Consider the following 13,422-nt stretch of genomic DNA (forward strand, 5'->3'; position numbering starts at 1 on the left):
CAAATCGAACAGAAAAAGGTGCGACACAACTACGTAAGTGCGTGGTGACGTAGATGTTACGTAGAGCTCGAGTCCAGAAGGCGTTAGCAGGCTAGGCTAGGCTAAGCTCCCACACGCATTAAGTTTTTGCTTCAAAACGAGTGCCCATGACTGTCAGAATGTGACTGAACAAGCGTTCACAAGCAAAGAGAAAGCAGAATGACATAAATGATAAGAGGAAAGACTAATTTGGCGGTGTGGAAGTGGTTCAGCTATGTAAGATCCGATAAACTGTAGGTTTCAGTGTGCTACAAAATGTATGGTAGAGTTGTTCCAACTAGCCGTGGGAACACATCTAACTTGTTCCACTCAATAGAATATGCTGAGAGTCAGAAGATGAAGCACAATAAAAGTTTGAGCCAACGTGTCCCTGAAACAACACCCCCATCTGTATCAAAAGGGAAACGCATGCAGCAAACGCAAAAGTTTGCTGCATGCGTTAGGTTTTAAATGCTGACTTTTATTCAACCCTGCATATTCACGGAGCCTTTTTCACGCAGTAACTTTCTTAACATAATCAAGCATCTCAGTGATGCTCAGAACCCTGGAGACATAACTTCTAAGACACCTGTCCGTATGTGCATGTAACTTCAGCTTCCTTCATGCTGATCCTTTGTTTTTTTGTTATGCTTTCCCCCATCACCATCTGCCGTTTCTTTCCCTTCAAACTGTACTTTACTATTAATTTATGCACTGCAAGGGAGTAATGCAATCTTTCTTCTCTCAGAAATTTCTATATATATATATCAATCTCTAGTAGGGGTTGAACGAAAGAGTATATAATTTTTAAACTCGACATTAACATAATAAAACCCGAGTAGAACTCGAGTATTTGATGACGTCATAGATCTCAAGATACAAAAATAAATAAATAAAACCGCAAAAAAAAGGTAATTATTTACCAAAAAAAGAACAACAAAACATTGGGAGCGTATATTATGCTCCTACCATTTATCATACTGCAAATAAGCCACAGAAAAACTAAACTATTAGTTATTATTATTAAACTGCAAACGTGAAGAAACATGCAGCACGTCAAAAACGAAACTTAAACCGAAACTGGTTCTGGTTCGGTGGATTAGACCCGGTGTTACACCATACTCTGTGACCTGCAACAGTGCAACACCGCCCCCTACGGTCATACGTGGTCACATAATATGATGTCACTACGGATACTCGACGTAACATTTTTAACCTCGATAGATGTCCTAGCAATCGATGTGTAGATTACTCGAGTACTCTGTTAATGCCCTAATCTCTAGGGGCAGCATGGTGGCGCAACTGGTAGAGCTGCTGCCTCTCAGCGAGCAGGTCCTTAGTTCAAACCCCGGTCCAGGGGCCTTTCTGGGTGGAGTTTGCATGTTCTCTCCGTTAATGCGTGGGTTTTTCTCCGGGTGCTCCGGTTTCCTCCCACAGTCCAAAAACATGCATGTTAGGCTGATTGGTAACTCTAAATTGTCCCTAGGTGTGAGTGAGAGAGTGAATGGTTGTTTGTCTTGTTTGTCTCTATGTGGCCCTGTGATGGACTTGCGACCCGTCCAGGGTGTACCCCGCCCCTCACACAATGATTGCTGGACATGGGCACCGGCGACCCCCGTGACCCAAAATGAAATAAGCGGGTAAAGATAATGGATGGATGGATGGATATCAATCTCTTTAATTCATTTCTTACTCTGTCTTTTTGTGTCTGGAAATGCACAAGCTAACACCCTGACATCCCAGCCTGAAGGACATATGGGCTCTCCTGAATGCTGCTATGTGGGTGTGCATGTGTGTGTTTGCTTGTAGACGTAAAGGTTAATATTCAGGCCAGCAAACCTTTTGCCCTTTGACTTCAGTGTCGGTGCAAGCACAGAGCTGAGCTAATCCTCCAGAGGGATCTGCTCAACATACAGACAGTTCATTTTTCAGCTTTCCAGCTTGGCATATTGCTGAATTTATATTTGAAGCAGTTTATCCTTTTTCCGATCCTCCAAATTTCACAGTCTATCTCAAAATCCACAGCGGAGCTGTATGTTTGATTTTACACATCCCTTAAATGCCATCTTGTGAAGTTTCAGCAGCTTTAATCATCCTTCATCTGTATAGTAGAGAAGACATCTTTTCCCAAAACGGCAAATGTGATGATAGATGATTAAACCTAAAGTTTTATGTCCATGTTTGGCAGATCAAATGAATGTTAAAGTTGCAGATTTGCAAGATACTGTAAAGGTCTGACTTTGCAACATTATCTATTTTCTTTCTGTCAAAGTAAATGCGTACAGCTGTCAAGCAAGTTTATCAGTTACTAATTGGGTATTATTTTGTCTCTCTTGAAAATGAGTTCTCGTGGCTCAGTGAGACTACCTGTATAAATAAAGGCTAAATGAAAAAAAAAAAAGTTTTATTTTTATAAGGAACCATAAGGGCTGATTAAATAGACTTGATAAAATTTACGTCTCAAATAGTCATTTCCCAATATTTGTACCTTTTTTTTGTTGTTGCTGGATTTCCAGGTAAGCTGGGCTTGTTACTAGGCTCAAGAGTGATTGGATTTTTTTATTTATTTTTTTACTTTTTTCATTTCTAGCTTGAGTCAGATGGAGGGGCACAACAGAACAGAGCCTGTAGAACTGCTGTGAAGAACAGGATGGCAGAAATGGAAGGTTTTGCCTCTGCTTGTTGGACGAGTGCATTGTATTATGCCTCCTGTTTCTTACATTTCTTTTTACATTCACATAACTGTTCAGGTGTTTTGTTTCGTCAGTTTGTATAAATTGATTGTGTGTGTAACTCACAAGGGAAATAACGGAAAATTCAAGCAATTCTTTTTTTTTTTTAGATTCAGATAAAAATAAATGTGGTGTGATGTGGTACTGTAAAGGTACCTCATTTGACTTAGCATTTCTTGGCGATGTGACAGTGGCATCAACATACATTGCCACACTGATGCCGATACAACATACAAAGCAAAGCTACAAATTTACTCCTGGAAACCATTGCACACAAATACCTTTAATGGATCTAGAGCTGCAAAATAATTATTCTTTCATGCATTTTCAGGGTTCTATATATTTTCACAATTTATCATCATTTGTTTTCCCTAATCTCCCATCAGTGTTCACAAGGGTTCAGTGTCTTACCCAAAGATACTTTGACCATTCTACCAATGACCCATGTCCTTTCGAGCCTTGTGTTAGAAGTGATTTATGATAATGGAACAAATTAATTTTGTTCTTGTCATACATGGTTTTAATCATTAGTAAATCCACTTTATTTGCTATACAAGTATTGATCAACTGATTAATCAGTTGGCGGTGAATTAGACTGATATTTTGGCATTTCTATTAATGATCAGCCTATGGGGCTGAATAAAAAGCAGGCACATCTGTCCTTCACATCAGTATTACGCTTGACACTTGGTTCTTTTCTCATTGTGCTTCCTGTGAGACAGGTGCTAACGACAGTTGTTTTTTTTTTTTCCAAGATTGACAGACCCTAAAGGAAGTTGACCAGAATATTGTACCTTTTTAAAAGAAGAATGCAATTTCTACTCAGGAATTTATTAAGGTCTAATTCAAATATTTCAAAGTCCTATATGCATGGAATTGATTAAAGAGATAATGCTATTTTTAGAGAGTAAACTTGGATAACTATAGCTAGCTTACAATAAACTGTAGCATGGGTGAACAAGTTAGCATCAGGACCCAAGACCAAATTTCTAAAATAAACCACAAAGATAATCACAATATTTTTTTAGGAGATTGTAAAATGTATGGATAATAAACCATCGTATTCTTGGATCAAAACCAAGCAGATTTTTTTAGAACAGTCTTTGAGTTGCATGATTTTCAAAAATTGGCTTTGGCCATTGAAAAAACTCTGATCAGTCAACCTGACTGGTTCCATCCAACATCACCAGTATGTCTCTGATTATCTATCATTTTTCCTCCTCAGGCTTTCATCTGTTTTCTCTTTTTACTCTATTAATCTTTTATACCCAAAAGCATGTTTCCAAAATCTGACTTTTTGTCATACATCACATTATATCACATTGCATTTCATCAAAAACTCATTCATGTTTATCAAGTCTTCTTTATGTAACTAATTATGTCAAGTTCAACATGTTGCAGCTCTTAATAAGTTGCAACAGCCCATTCCCTTCACACACAAGACATAGTAATACATGTGAAACTAGAATGAGTTTTTAAGCCTCACATTTGTAATAAATGTTTAAGAATGAATGTTTGACTTGATTTGTTTTGCAACCAAACTCTTAAATCTTCAGTTTCTTAAAAAAAAAGTGAAACTATAAATGAAGAGATGCAGGTGCATTTTTGTCTGCGTAAACAGTCCCAAATAAATACACTAATAAATATAAAAAAATACTTAAGTCTATTTAAAGACACTTTAGAACAAATTATTTCTGTGGCTTTCCCTGTGGATAGCTACTGTGTGAGAAGTGAGACTAGGCCTGCCGCAATAAACAATAAATCAATTAATCGCATGATAAATTAAAATTTTCGACCTAATTTTCATTTATCGTCTTTGTTTCTTCTTGTCTCTCTCTTTCTACTGAAGACACTGGATGACAAAAGGCTAAACTCCGGTGCTCGTCACTGACCCCTCCCTTTCTCTTTTTTCTCTTTTCTTTAAAATCTGTTTTAACCGTCCAAAATCACTTTTTTTGAATTGTTAAAAGCAGCTAAGCTGAGAAGCTAAGCTAACAGACCGACCTTAGGGAAAAAAAAACCTCTGTCTTGTCGAAGCTCCAAAATTCACAGTTGAAACCAGTGCCTTCATGTAAAATGTTGTTTTTCTCTCCAAAAAGAAGCTGAAAATTTGTTTACTGATTTTATATTAACAGCTTTGTGTGAAAAATGCTATGCTAAAGAGCTCAAACCACACCAAACGTCCGCCATTTTGAGAACCGAAGAAAAGGAAAGAGAGAAAACTCGTGTCACGTCAAGGGGTTTTCCCTCCCATTTTTCTTAGAGACACGCTGCTCGCTCCATCACCATCCATCCTTTGGTTCAAACAGTCTTATACTGCCATCCGGTGGTCAAAAAGGTACTACACTCTCAAAACAAGTTAACAAACATTGCTTCTTAAATTTGACAATGACTAATTATTGTCAGATTTCAAACAATATTATCCATCCATTATCTTTTACCCGCTTCTTCCACTTTGGGTCACGGGGGTCACCGGTGCCTATGTCCGGCAATCATTGTGCGAGGGACGGGGTACACCCTGGAGAGGTCGCAAGTCCCATCACAGGGCCACATAGAGACAAACGAGACAAACAGCCATTCACTCTCACTCACACCTAGGGACAATTTAGAGTTACCAATCAGTCTAACATGCATGTTTTTGGTCTGTGGGAGGAAACCGGAGTATCCGGAGAAAACCCACGCATGCACGAAGAGAACATGCAAACTCCACCCAGAAAGGTCCCCAGACCGGGATTTGAACCAGGGACTAGCGGGCTGAGAGGCAGCACCTCTACCATTTGCGCCACCATGCTGCCAACAATATTATCGTTTATCACAATAATTTTTGAGACAATTAATCGCCCAGCAAAATTTGTTATTGTGACAGGCCAAAGTGAGACATTCCAAATCCTAGTTGACAATTGAAAATTATGAAATCCATCCGTCTATCCATCTGGGCATCAATCTATCCATTCATTCATCCATTCATTCATTTTCTTTACTCACTTTTTCCTTTCTGGGTTGCTGGGTGCTGGTGTTTATCTCCATCAGTCACTATGTGAGAGGTAGGGTAAACCCTGAACACGTCACAAGTCCATCTAGATATGATGTGTTGTAGTTAATTTAGCTTACTGGAGCTTGGCTGCTGGTTCCATAGTAAACCAAAAATAGTCCATGCTCAATAATCCAGGTATACAGTCCAATGACCTGACTGAAAATTGTTGGATTGTATACCTGGATTATTGAGCATGGACTATTTTTGGTTTTGAACCAGTTTGACATGACTGTTGACGAGGAAGAGGGCCGGCACAAGACATAGCACCAACATAACTTGTTTTGGAGTAAGCTGTTTGGGGGAAGAATCAGTTTTGTGTTGTGTGTTTCCTTGACTGATGAAGCCTTCCAGATGGAAGGTGAAATGTTTCAGCTACAAATAAAGAAACTGTCCAGATGACCTGACTGAAAATTGTTGGGTTCCATAGTAAGGGTTTAGAAAATGCCAGTCATTTATGGTGGCAGTTGATTATGTATTTCTTTGTGTTTGTTTGTCTTTTAGTAAAATATCTTATTAACCACTAGACAAATTTTAATGACTCTTACAGTGGAATCAATGGATGTACACTACAACTGATTAACTTTTGGAATGGTCACCACAATTACTATAGTCTCATTGTAATGGGTATATATCCATTTTTAAAGATATTATACTGATATCTATTGTGTTAGGTATTAAGGGTCATTTTAGTTGCATACACTGAGCACTATCCGAGATCTTTGTTTAAAACTTTGGTACTCAGGCTATATTCAGTCCTTAAATTCAATCATTAAATAGTTGCATTTTATTCATATGAAAAAAGTATATAATTTTCTGTTAAGATTGTCTTCTCTACAAACAGTCCAACAAACATGCTTCTAGTGAACAGCTGGTGTTCATTTAGTTTGTGAAGTTAAGGCGCTTGAGCGGTTGTCTTATACATTGTCCTTCACAAAGACACTCAGACATGCTCGTAGTCATCACTAGTGCGTGTGTGGTCCGTCAGCTGGTGGGTGATGATGCTGTTGCCCCTGTAAGTCCCAGAAAGCTCATTAATCAAGCCAAGCAGGGAGTGGGTGGAAGGGAGATGCAGTGGTGAATTTCATTATCTTACTTCACAACACTCCTAATTAGTGCATTTATTGATAATGACTATCACCATTCTGTGAAAGATTACTGTTTCTGTATTATGAAGGAAAAAGGTGATCACTCATACAGTTTATGTGCAAACAAGCAGACTTTGATTGATGCTTTCAGGCTGGAAGGACAGATTTCTTCTGCATTCAATTTTACTTAAAGACACATGCACCCACACAATACTACCATGTCCTTGCACCTATCTGTGCTGAAAAATGATTATTTTCTTTCATTTTTTCCTAACGTTTTTCAAAATTCTTACGTTTGACGAGAAAAAGCAGTTTTATGTGTCATTGATGTTTACAAAATCAATATTTTGCACACAAACTCTTCAAAATAAAGGCGGATTCATTAACCTACAAAAATGCTTTCAAATAAAACACTTTATTCATTCAGTGGCTGAATTGGGAAATATTTTAGGGCCTTTTTAGAGCTCCTCATTGACAAACAGAAGGACAAGAAAATCTGTGAGGGACAAAATTTCATTTATTTCTCAAGTAGAACAAAGCAACTAACTTTTCGTGCAAATAGCCCACCTTCTAAATAAAACAGGTGAAGTTTTGCATCTAGTAGCTTTCACTGAACATGTCAATATCTTTAGCTTGAGTGCATTTCTGTTGGGTGCCAAACAAACTGAAGAGGCTCTCAAAGAAAAAAATAATTATTTTTTCTTACAAAAAACCCGGATACATTAGCCAGAGTGAAAAAGAACGTTGGATTGAGTTAACTTTTAGGATAAGGCAAGTTAGTGGAAATTATTGCAAAACCACAAGACGGTGGAGACGCTCAAACTTTCCTCTTTGTTCAAGGAACAAATACCGTATTTTTCAAACTATAAGGCGCACCGGATTATAGGGCGCATTAAGCAAAATTAAACAGTTTGACAGATTTTTGAGCGCCGTGCACCACATAAAATCGGTTCGAGTCAGTAAGCACAACCAGAATTAATACATAAGGCTCACCAGATTATAAGGCTCACTGTTGATTTTTGAGAAAATGAAAAGATTTTAAGAGCACCTTATAGTCTGAAATATACGGTAAATGCATAACATGGGTATGGTAGAGGAACATGCCACAAATACATCACTATAATGCATCTTTTTCAACAGCAAGAAACAAACCTTTCGATGATATTAACCAAAATTTAACACAGATGTTATTATTCTTAACGAATAGATGCATTGAGTTGTGGACATATGAATTACTTTAGAAAAGTTGCTGCAAATATAAGGTGAATTAGCAAAAGGATAGAAGTTCCCTTCGTCCAAACCTTCAAAATGAATTTTCTTTATAGCACTTTTTTTAAATTTGTTGACCATTCAAAGCATTTCACAGCAGTGGAGACATTCACAAATTTGTAATTCATATAGCACTTAAAGTACTTTGTGCTTCATTTTACATGCACTCAACATTAGGGGTTTATTACCATCTGAAAAGACACTTTGACAAGTAAACTGGAGTCTTTTTCTAAGAAACTGATTTTTGCATCTGAAATACAGCTGCCTTAAGATCTATATGCTGAGAAATATACTGTACATAGTTTTAACATAGTTTCTTGTTAGAGGTCTACCTATTACTCTAAAAAAAAAGATAAGAGCATTAACTAAACTAAGTGACAGTAACTGAAATAAATTTAGGTCAAGGTTTTTGTTTTAGATAATTTTAGGTACACCACCCAAATCCAACCAAGGACATGGATTCCAGAAAATGCCAGAATGTGCAAAGTCTGACAAACACAGGGTTGTGCAGACGTTGCAAGTCGTGCACAGGTGTGCAAAAACTGCCTGGATGATTAAAAATGGTGTGTAAACAAACAAAAGGAAGGGGGAAGTTAACAAAGGCAAGCTTGCTGCTGAAGTGAAGGCACTCTCTGTGACTGATGACCAGGTTTTGAAGCAGATGTTTGCCTCTGCTTGGCAAGCTGGTGGCATTCCTCTTTGCCTTTTCTATCACCCAACTGCCACGTCTTCCCTTGATGGACGGCCTCAAATAACCATTGACCTGCTATGTAAAGCAAAAATTGCTCAAGCATTTCTTTGAGAGGATTGGGGCGAGACAGAGGTGGACAAGGCTGTTGTGATATGCTGTAGACAGAGAGGGAGAATATGTTTTTTTTATTAAAGGAGAAGCAATCTAGTTTGGAGCAGTGAGAAACCAGGAAAAATGGGTGGGTGGTGGTGGGGATTTTTCATTTTCCACTCCATCCACCTTCTCCCCTCCTCCTCCCCAGTGGTATTAATTAGCAGCAGCAGATGAGTGGAGAACAGGAGCCTGAAGGGAGAACAGGTTCATGTCAGGTTTGTGTTCGCTGTTGTTGGCCCCCTGTCTGGTCTTCTTGACTCCTTTCCTTTGCCTCCTCTCTGATGCACACCTCACACACAGTATGAGCACCTACAGGCTGCTGTAGCATCAGTTTCCTCTCACAATGGCTAACTCTACAAGTATTACGTTTAAAAAGCGAAAGTTGAAGCAATTTCAGTGTAAAATTTAAGCTTTAGCTTTAACTTCTATTCATATTATATAAGCAATGTATTTGTTTCCAAAGTCCCTCACACTGGGACACTGCACAACCATTCAAGTTCACAATCAAACTAGATCTTGGCTCCAGTCTTGTATTGCCTTACTAACTATTCACAGTGAATTGTATTTCACTTTCCCCTCTCAATCATGAATTTCAGATGTTTCTGACAGAACTGATTTATCACAGTTTTATTCAATGCTGTTGCCTGCATCTGTAGTGCAACAGCTGGCATTTCTTTCCTCTAGAACTGTCACACACACACACACACACAGTGTATGTTTAGCCAAACATGGCACAATCCCACAGTCTCACAGAAATACCACAACTGCTCTTAACTTCACATTATTGTTCACGTTGTAACTTCAAACTCTCTTCATGTTCGGGTAACTTGTTCCCACGGTCGGAACGAAGAGAAAATTGCAATTGTGCTTAAAAGGCAAAAAACTAATGCTGTGGAAGGAGACAATGAAACCGTTATTAAGCATTTCCATTAGTTGTTTTTATTTAAAAAGTGTAAACTTGACTTCTTACCGCTACCTAAACTACAACTACTGCTATTACCACTGTTCATAAGTAATGGCAGGATGGAGCAGGAGATGGGTTGACAGATTGGGGCCCCATCTGCAGTAATGAGAACATTGTTTTATTAATAAAGAAGCTGAGCTGATAGACAAAGCTCTGTTTGCTGATCTGTCTACATTCCAACTTTCACCCGTTAAACACATAAGTTGTGAATCACGTCGAAAAGAACAGGTGCTGAAATGAGCTTTCTCCATTGAGTGGCTAGGTTCAGCCTTAGGGATAAGGTGAGAAGTGCCTTTGTCTAGTAGGGGTGTCAAACTCACTTACAAAAGGGGACCAAAATTAAAACCTTCTTTAAACTAATGGCCAATTTCAGAAACTACATTAACTCAAATCAGATACCCAACCTCTTTTCTTGGTCACAGATTTCGCAACAAGAGTTTGATTGGTCTCATTGGATGTTCTCTGTTGTGCTTTCAACATCATAATCAAAGTTCACTGAAACATTTCAAGAGATAGAAGTTTTTTACATTTCACATACTGTATCATCTTGGGGGCCAGATAAGATGTCAACGAGGGCCACGTTTGGCCCCCAGGCCTTGAGGTTGATATATGTGGTAGAGAGAGCTCAGTGTAGAGCTGCGCCTCCGCCACATCAAAAGCAATCAGCTGAGGTGGTTCGGTCATCTGATTATGATGCCCTCTAAAGGATTTCCTTTCAAGGTTTTTTGGGCATATCCCAGGGCAGCACGGTGGCGCAGCTGGTAGAGCTGCCACCTCTCAGCGAGAAGGTTGCCGGGTCAGATCCCGGCCCGGGATCTTTCTGGGTGGAGTCTACATGTTCTCTCCGTGCATCTCATGTTCTCTCCGTGCATGTGTGGGTTTTCTCCAGGCACTCCGGTTTCCTCCCACAGACCAAAAACATGCATGTTAGGCCACCTGGTAACTCTAAATTGTCTCTAGGTGTGAGTGAGAGAGTGAATGGTTGTTTGTTTCTGTGATGGACTGGAGACCTGTCCAGGGTGTACCCCGCCTCTCGCACAGTGACTGCTGGACATGGGCACCAGTGACCCCCATGACCCGAAAAAGAAGAAGTGGGTAAAGATAATGAAATGATGGCTGGGCATGTCCCTCTAGGAAGAGACCCTAGGGTTACTTAAAAACTCACTGGAGGAATAATTGATCTTCTCTGGTCTTGGAACACCTTGGAATGCCACAGGAAGAACTGGAGAGTGTTGTTGGCATGGAGGATGTCTGAGTGTCCAGGAGGGATGCCCAGATATCACAACCCATCTACAGATGAGCAAAAGAAAATGGAGGGATAGATGAGGAATGTGCATCGGACTTCCTACGGGCCTTTTTGACGTCTTTCTGCTTTAAATAGCAGCTATGCTTTACAAGATGCTTCTAATTTAAATTCTAGGGTATTGAAATGGTGGGGTAGACCATCCTTTGTTGATTGACACCTCATTTAGCCCATTGGGTCATTCGTTGGTCTCTCCAGAGCCAATATAGGCCTAGTGTCATGTGTTCTGACTGAGGATACCCACACTCCTTTGCCTACAGAACTGACCGATCAGCTCTGATGCCTGTTCTGATGTTACAAGCATTCAGGGGTGTCAAACTCCAGGCCTCGAGGGCCAGTGTCCTGCAACTTTTAGCTGTTCCACTGGTCCAAAACATCTGAATCATATGACTGAATTAGCTTCTCAGTGCAGTCAAGTTCTCCAAAGACCTGCTAATAACTTCCTTATTTGATTCAGCTGTGTGGCATCAGAGACGCATCTAAAAGTTGCAGGACTCAAGCCCTGGAGGCCTGGAGTTTGACAACTGTGGTTTAGACAATCAAGTTCACATCACGTGGATATGCATTGTTCACAGGCAAAATCTAAAATGAAAGCACTAAATGAATTCTGCAACAACAACAAAAAAATAAAAAAATAAAAAATTGCCCAAGCCAGCCTGCATGCCCCACATTTAGTATTGAAAAATACTTTTGTTTTAATGTTTATTTTTCAAAAAAAGATGTCAAAACATACTATAAAGAGAAAATATAGCTCTTACGAGGTGGATGAGTGGTGTAAGAGAAGGGAGCGTGATTTTTCTGATGAGGAAATGGATAAAAAAGCCGAGCAGTGAAGCATCTCTGACAATGCCTTGGACAGGACAGGTTATGAATTGAGTCATATATGAGAACATTTTCTACTTCAAACGTAAGTGAAAACCTTTTACAAACTGCTGCTATTTGTTTATATATTGTTTAGATGTCAATACTTTTGGAAAAGTAAGGTAATTCTCCTCTTTTTCTCGTGTTTTCAGCTGCGTGTGGTGCTGCGGGGTGGAGACATGTGTTTTCATGCTTACTTTATTGCTGTGAACAACAAAAATGGTTAAATCATAATATGGACCAGTTTCTTTAAGTGAGAAATGTTTTGTCCTCCATCCGGAGGACTTCTTCAGTCTGTGGCCTGCCAATCAGATCTGTCCCATAGGTAGTCTTCACTGCTGTTTCAAGCCAACCTCCTGTTGGAATATCAGAAGTAGACTTTTAACATGTGCAAACAGAGCACAACCATCCAAAACAATCAGTCATCAACAGCAATCAAATGTTTTATGTCAGGTGGCCAACTTGATATTCACAAACGTTTCTCATTTGAAACTGGTCCAGATGACATGATTCAACCATTTTTGTTGTTATCTACCTGGATGATTGAGCTTACAACCATTTTTCTTATTGCTGTGCGCCTCCTTACTGTTTATTCATAACTTCCTGTATTTTAATCATGCTGACAGTAAATCTGGATGTAGAATATGATTCCTGTAGTTCTTACCTTTCATTAGAGCCAGCACTGATGACTGTATGTTGAAGCATTCAGGAGTGTTGGTGTCCAATTTTCTGGACATGTTGGACTCCATTTTAACACTTTTAAAATATTCATGGACATATTTTCATCGAAATGTCCAGAATAATCATTTTTGGTGCTATTGTTATCAAACTTGAACTGGTTTAACTGTAGCCTCCTATAATTTTCCAGTCCGTCCCTTCATCCCTCCATATGCATAAGCATAAATAAATAATTAAAACATTTCACATGAGAAAGAAATGTATGATTTTTGTGTGTTTCAGCTGCAATACATAGTAGTTACAGTTTCAATATTTATAACAAAAATTTAAGATGTTACCTTTACAGAGTGACCGAGCCTTTGAAAATGCTCCAAAGGGTTCGAGAATAACATTTAATTTAATTTGAGTACATTTATTCAGGAATGTTTGGCCTCCTGTTGGGCGACATTTAACAGGGTAAATGGCTTCCTGGACAAAGTAAAAGCAATTTGCGAATACAACGTATAAAAAAATTATTTAGTCTAAAAAAAATAAAATTAAAAAATTTTTTTCTAATAAGGCATTTCAGTTAGTTATTGAAAGATTAATTGAGCCATCTTTTGCTTTCTTCAGGTAATCTGCGTCTTGAATGCAG

General features: G+C 38.9%; 1 protein-coding gene across 1 annotated transcript in view; it reads left to right on the forward strand.

The window, feature by feature from the left end:
• Positions 1 to 13,422, forward strand: part of LOC119417669 (forkhead box protein J3) — a 64,746-nt gene that overhangs the window by 13,209 nt on the left and 38,115 nt on the right. The window lies entirely within an intron of this gene.

Source organism: Nematolebias whitei, chromosome 11, assembly GCF_014905685.2.
Source record: "Nematolebias whitei isolate Nwh7 chromosome 11, NemWhi1, whole genome shotgun sequence".
Taxonomy (NCBI): domain Eukaryota; kingdom Metazoa; phylum Chordata; class Actinopteri; order Cyprinodontiformes; family Rivulidae; genus Nematolebias; species Nematolebias whitei.